Source organism: Triticum dicoccoides, chromosome 5A, assembly GCF_002162155.2.
Source record: "Triticum dicoccoides isolate Atlit2015 ecotype Zavitan chromosome 5A, WEW_v2.0, whole genome shotgun sequence".
NCBI lineage: Eukaryota > Viridiplantae > Streptophyta > Magnoliopsida > Poales > Poaceae > Triticum > Triticum dicoccoides.
Window position 1 is genome coordinate 679198869 of NC_041388.1, and position 6917 is coordinate 679205785.

A 6917-nucleotide genomic window follows, 5' to 3' on the forward strand; every position below is an offset into this window, starting at 1 on the left:
CCAGAGAAGGCCGGGGATTGCCGAACGAGAGCTTGGGTGACGGAGTCGAGTGAAGGGGAGGGAAGTGGAGTGGCTAACTGAGCCAGGAAGCGGATTGTGACTCACCGGTGGGGCACAATCAATTTGCAGCGCTTGCAAATAAGAGCCATTTTGAATATAGTTTAACAACTCCTAAAAAATGCCAAGTTTCAACGTCGAAACATAATATGAACACTCCCACAAAAAAAGTGGCATGAACGTCCGATAAAAATCAATTATTTTGTGCCTACTGCTGATGAAAAAAATGCCATATCTATAACCGATTGAAACTTGGCAGTATTAAATGCATCGTTGAAACTTAAAACCTTTGGTCTGTGCTGGTACGACCACATGCATGCAGTGCAGACATCCTTGGTCTGTGCCGTGCCGTGCATCTCGATCTCGTCTCCCTTGGAAAATGGAGGTGCATGCAAGTGTCTGCACTGGTTCTCCGTGCAGATAATTGGCCTTCTGTTCTTGTGGGTATGATTGTTTACTTATTTATATAAGGTGGAAAACAACAACAACAACAATAACAACAACAACAATCCTCAAAGCATGAAGAGTTTTTTTCTTTTTGAGATCGACGTGACGAGGTGAACGGCGGGCAACGCATGTAGTGCAGTGCATCACTTTCTTCCGTCCCCTCGTCGTGCGTGTGCGTCACCCTCTTCAAACATCTTGGCCCGGATAAGATTCGGAAATGGAGAAGCTCCGGCCCATAGAGTACAACGTTCACTGATTTAACTGCAGTGTGTGCGTGACGAAAGGGGGTGGTGCGTCCTCGCGGTGCCAGATTGATAATGGATAGATAGATAGGGAGTAACATCGCATCGCATCCCTAGCATGGATGATGGGGACGTGACGAGACGATGAGCTCCAAGGTGTACTTTTTTTTCCTTTGAAAACGGAGGGTAATACTCATTAATCTACTACCCCTACTAGTTGGCTGCCCGTGCGTTGCCACGGAATAAAAATATGTTTTTAGATGGAATAAATATGTTTTTTAAGAATAAAATATGTGTTGCTACTTTTGAAATGATGTTTGTCGGATAATTGCAACCAACAAAGGTGTTCGACAGCAGTTTCTTCAATTCGTGAATGCAAGCGTCATACAAATGTCGTCTTTAGATTAAGACTTAATCAGAAACAGTAATTTCCTCATTTCATATTCTCACAACTCTTTTTATTTAAGTCATGCGTCTCCTCAATCATTTATCTCCAGTACCGGATCTTCTTCAACTCAAGTATTTTCATATACCCCATATTGAACACTCAACGTAAGGCCGGAATAACCACCTTCTCCATCTTCTCTTCTGCCTCCTACTCCACATGCGCCACCCCACATTGCTGCAGTTGAAATGGAAGATGGTCAAAAAGTTGTCTTGATTAGATCCACCTGAGCAACTTGAAGTCTTGAACCACAATAGATCCACCCGAGCAACTTTGATATATTTGCTTTGCAGCTGTCATGTATCCTGATTTTGGACCTGATCTGTACTGTAATTAGAAGCATGTATCATCTAACAAAATGCCAATAAATCACAAAGTAAAAACTAAATTCTAGAAGAAATATAACTGGGAAAGTGATTAAAAGATAAAGACTAATATTCTAGTTACATTGCATTGTGTACGGAAAGCTTAAGCTATTTGATCTCCCACTGATTGATTGGAGCAAAGAGCCTCTGTCACATACTAATTACTAAGCCATCTGATCTATGACTGTGATTCGAAATTACAAATACTGGAAGCACTATTACCCCTGCAGCTTAGCAGGATGAACATCATGAAGTAATTTTGTACAAAAAAAAGACATTTAATAGACAATGTCACTAAGGGGAAACATTAGTACTAAAAAGGCAATCGACACAAGACGAGGGAATGGATTTAGACCTCGTTGGAACAAAACAACCTGACGAGGCAAAGTTGAAGGCCGATCCCTCTTTCGACTTAAACATGCAACCATGTTAGGCGTGTAGGAAACTGGGAACTCTGCCAAAACATATATTTTTCCGTTGCTTAGAACTGATGTTTGCATCTGCATGAAATTTAATGTTTTGCTCATGCATGTTTGTTCAAATGTCTGCAAGACGTCTTTCTACCATCTCTATAAATATTGTTACTGTGTGAGAGGGAGAGATGTTTTCTGTTTTCATGTGTATTCTTCCTCCAAATATAAATATGTTCTCCGTCCAAATAGGATGCATCACGTAATTTACTTGTTTTATAGTTGCTACATTCACAATATACAGTAAGAGTAATTCCTACATTGGTCTACATTTTCTAATTGATCCCAATCGCCAATCCAGACAAGCGACAAAAAATAAAGAAAGGAGAGCGGGATTTAGGATTGAGAAATACAGTGTCCTGCTGCTAGACAGCCCGGCCTCGTGCTTGCTTCTTCACATCCATGACATGCAGGCTGCAGCACGTATGCCAACGCTGCTGGCTTCTGCACCACCAAACCTAGGAGAGAACCTGCATCTGAACAAACAAAACTACGGACATGTCGGGAATCTGCATGAGTCGATAGGAAGGGATGGGAACACCAATGAGGAGAATAGAAAAAAGAAACTATTTCTACACGCTTTCAACGGCGGCGGCGGTGGTGAACTGGTGATTCCTACTGAATCAGTGTCGAAGCAATGATGAGTCCCTTCACACGAACAGTTTAATGCTGCCACATAGGCCGGTGCTAAGGATTCTTCATCCATGGACTTGGTTCACTATTCTCCAATGGCATGCCACACGTCATGCACCGGTTCCGATCGATGGTCTCCTTGCCTGTATGATGAAAAGAGACCTGATCATCATAGAAGGAGGAGCGGCAGTGAGAAACGGGAGGAGGTCATGGGAGGAACGACAAGGGAAGGCGCAAACCGCCGGTCCGTCATCGGTAGCCATCCTCAGAGTCCTCACCGGCGGCGGGTGGAGAGGAGGCGTCGGCTGCGCTGCGCTCATACCACTCTGTGCAGGCGCTGTACTGATCCCGGCCCTGGCGCCTCGCGGACATGGCGAAAGGCCCATGGACACGAGGCGAGAGACAATCGACGGCGACGGGAAGACCGCAGGGCGGAACCTGAAGCGGGGAGATTTCTCTCGGCCTCTCGGGGCGAGGGCGTCGGGGATTGGATCGTGGGGTCGTGGGGTTGTGTGCTCGTGGTTTCCTTTTCATTTTTCCTCCGTTTCTTTTTCTCTCTCGCCCTATTTCCTTACGTGGGGAGGAGGTCGTACGAAGGGAGGAGATGGTCGTACGAGGCGGGGGGATCGAAGGACGAGGTCGAACCATCACCACGACGACGGCAGATCCCCCTTTAATAGTAGAGATAAAAGTATGAGAGGGCGGAGAACCAAAACATCCTATCCATCGAAACCTTCAATCTGATGGTCTACATCCCTCCAGCATACTAAACGCGTTTTATGCTTTAATTACCCACCATGCCATTACGTTAATTAATTACCCACCATGCCATTAACCCACTAAGAATCCATCGATTGCTCCCGTCGTTCAAAAATAACCGCCCGCACGACCTCTCGCCCCCTCCTCCTCCCGCGCCGTTCTCCGCCCCACTGTTCCTCCCGCGGAGCCGCCCGCCGCGCCCTTCGCCGCGGTAGCTGCCGCCGGAGCCACCCATCGCGCCCTTTTCCGCGGGAGCCGCCGCAGGTCATTGCGGGAGTATTCTTGGGAGCCGCTGCGGGAGCCGCCTATCGCGCCCTTCGCCGCGGTAGTCGCCGCCGGAGCCGTCCGCAATAGGTGTCGTTGGCATGCCACCGGAGGCCCGATCTGGGCGAGAGGAACCATCGCCTCGCTCCTTCGATGCCGGGTCGGGATTCGCTGGCTCGGATCTACGGATGTTCCTCCTCCGGTTAGCCGTGCCAGAGCCCTCCTCCTCCCTTCTCTCTCCCTCTCCTCACTAATCTCTCTTCCTCTCTCCATTCCCGTGCTGCAGGACACCATGGCCATAGACCAAGCTCCGCCAGACCTTCCCTCGCGACTGCCGGCCTTCCTCTAGACAACAACAGCGATGCCCGGGTCTGCCCCGCCGCCATTCGTTTCTGCCTTGCCTAGCCGCACTGCGTATCCAGACCACCTCCCCAGATAGCGCCGCCGTCGTCCCTAAGGCGGCGCCGGTCTCGGCCGCGGCGCAGGAGGTGTTGCCATCGCCGTCCATGTCGTCATCTGGCTGGACCATCGAGGATCTCCTGCAGTTCTCCGTAGGAACACCGATCATGTATCACAAATCAATCAGGTGAACCTTTAAATCAAATCAATCTGGTGACTTTTTTGGTGTGTTATCAATCAGCTTCCATGGGAAGTAGTAACGTTGGAGGGATCCTCACGTTTCCTTTTTTTTTGGTGCTAATCGGTCAGATCTCCGTTTGACATGGTAGCTTATGAGCACACGTACCCCGCAGCGTCAAAGGAATACTCGGTTTCAGAGTTAATATCTGTATGTCTGGCTCACCTAAATACTGATTTGATTCACTGCTGGGTAATTGAATAGGAAAAAGAAAAGTGAGGTGCAACTCAAGCAAATAAACGGTACAAGAATGAAGAAGCTAGGTGCAACAAGGTCTGCAAACCAATGTCATTGTTGCAATATTACATTTCTAAAAGTTGAAAAGAGAATGAAAGATAGCACTAAGTAAGTTGCTCTGGCTCTCACCAAGCTAGGTCATCGAGCAGGTTGCTAAGCTTTGCAATTCGGGGGCATGTGGCACTAATTATTCGGTGGGTTGGGCGCAGCATGGCACTCAACAGCCCATAGGAAAGAAATGGTTCTCTAAGTTGGGATGGTGTTGTGATTAATTGTTGGCTTGTTGCCATCAGATTTACCTACATGGTCAGCTTCCAGTGTTGAATTGTTATATGTAGCACCGCAGATGCATATATTAATATTCAGTGTATACTAAAGTGTTTACTTTGCAGAAGAAATGCATGGCGCAGATGGTGTTACTTGTTGTTCTAGGTGTGGTGATCTCAACATTTTTGCTTGACGCTGCTATAAGGTATGTATGTGCCTGGATTTATAACGAACATAGGCCATTCAATTTAATGTTCTGATGCTTAATTTGCCGTAGCTTACTTTTCCATATGCCTGGAACTGGAAACATTGTTGTTGTTCAGTGGACGCTTAGTGCAACCGGTGATGTTACTATCATTGCTCTTCTGAAAGACCTAGGCGCAAGCAACAATTTCAGTATGATAATCAAAGGAGAATCCTTAATGAACGACGGGTATGCTACTTTGACTCCCAAATTGTTCATCGTTTGATTTTTTAGAATGCGTGTTTTTCCCCTGTCTGCATGCCCATTCCTGTGTTTTATTGGGAGCAGTTCCATTCATGAGAATCAAAATGGAATGATTGACTCAGTATATAGATTACAAGTCTATTTGGGCTTTAGAATGTATGCTTCACACTAAAATGTAAAAGTATACATTATATTGGTACAGTTGTATGTGAAATTTAACACAAGGGTATTTTCACTTCATTTTAAAAAAATCACACCATGTAGGAAAAAAGAGACCAGAGGGATTTGGGGATGGGGCAGGGTGGAATGTGTGTGGATGAACCTACTTTGCATATTCTTAAGAAGAAGCAATGGGCAACTCATGTTAATTTGATCCGGGAAAAAGTAACCAACAATGATAATTCTGCCCACAACTGAACTTTGAAACATAGCCAACGCACCCACCACTGGGTTATTGCATAGTTACCAAATTGCGCCATGTACAATTATAAGATTATGTTGGACTGTATTCTTACTAAATAACCTTGCATTCTACTGGGCTGCTATTGAGTTATTTTATTGAATAGTGCTCAGAAAAACTTTTGATGCAGGGCCCATAATAAAGTTTTTGTCAGAAGTTTCACTTGGAGCGTATGTGAATATTTTATAGGTCCAAACTAGATGATACAAAACCATGCTACCAATGCTAATCTCTATCTTCTTTGACCAGTGTTGCTCTGGGCCTTGTATTGGAATTGCATCTCTACTATGGATGGGCTATATTTTCGATGATACAATCATACAGATTTCACTTACCCTCGCAGTCAGATATATTGCTTTCTTCACTGTAAGATAATCAGATAACAGACATATCGAGGCTCTTACATGTCTATTTTTATCTCTAGAAGTACATGATTTGCTCAGTGTTTTGAAATGGTTTATAGCTCCAGTAATAGAATGGTTGTCAAGCAACCCTTTTTGCAACACTGGGATGCTGTTTTAATGGCTTGTGATGGCAATCCAGGGTCATTTCTGGATGCATTCATGTGTGCCGATGAGGTATCCATGTACTCATGTAATATTAAATTTTTTATGTTGTCATTTTCTTACCCTGGCAGTACGACTGTGTATAAGGTACTCTGAGACTGCTAGAAAAGTATCTTTGCTTTTAACTATTTCCCCATGAAACTATGTACTATTTATCTCTGATATTGTGTGTTGATCATTGAACAACTTAATAACTTTTAAGTAATGACTCTGGATAAAGATGACAAAGCAGAGAACATAATCTTGGTGAAGGCATCGCAACGGAGATGGGACGGTGTTAATCTTCAATCAATATTACATATTAGTGATCTTGAATGCATGTTTTTCATAGTTTACTATGTGTGCATGATTGGGAGCAGGTGCTTCTTGGAAAATAATATTGATTGTCTTATCATTTCATTTTTTCATTATATATTTTTTGTATTGGTCAAGACGTGCATTGCACGTGCAAGCTTACTAGTTACACTCCAAGTTGACGGCTGAGTGACCGAACGGAAATCTCCATGAGACTAGTCACAGTGGGGAATAACTTAGAGTAGTCACAGTGTGTATTAACATATGTATTATGTTATACATCACTTTATTTATTAGCCTATAGACTCATTTTTTTTATATGTGTG

At 44.5% G+C, this 6917-nt stretch overlaps 1 long non-coding RNA gene across 2 annotated transcripts; it reads left to right on the plus strand.

Annotated features, from left to right (window-relative positions):
- The first annotated feature begins 3561 nt into the window (after window positions 1–3561).
- Window positions 3562–6498, plus strand: LOC119298419. 2 transcript variants are annotated; one of them, XR_005145859.1, is made up of 4 exons: window positions 3562–4268; window positions 4949–5028; window positions 5147–5256; window positions 5862–6498. It is a non-coding gene; the product is annotated as an uncharacterized LOC119298419 (long non-coding RNA). The 2 variants fall into 2 exon arrangements; XR_005145858.1 differs by having other exon boundaries at window positions 5981–6498.
- The last annotated feature ends 419 nt before the right edge of the window (window positions 6499–6917 follow it).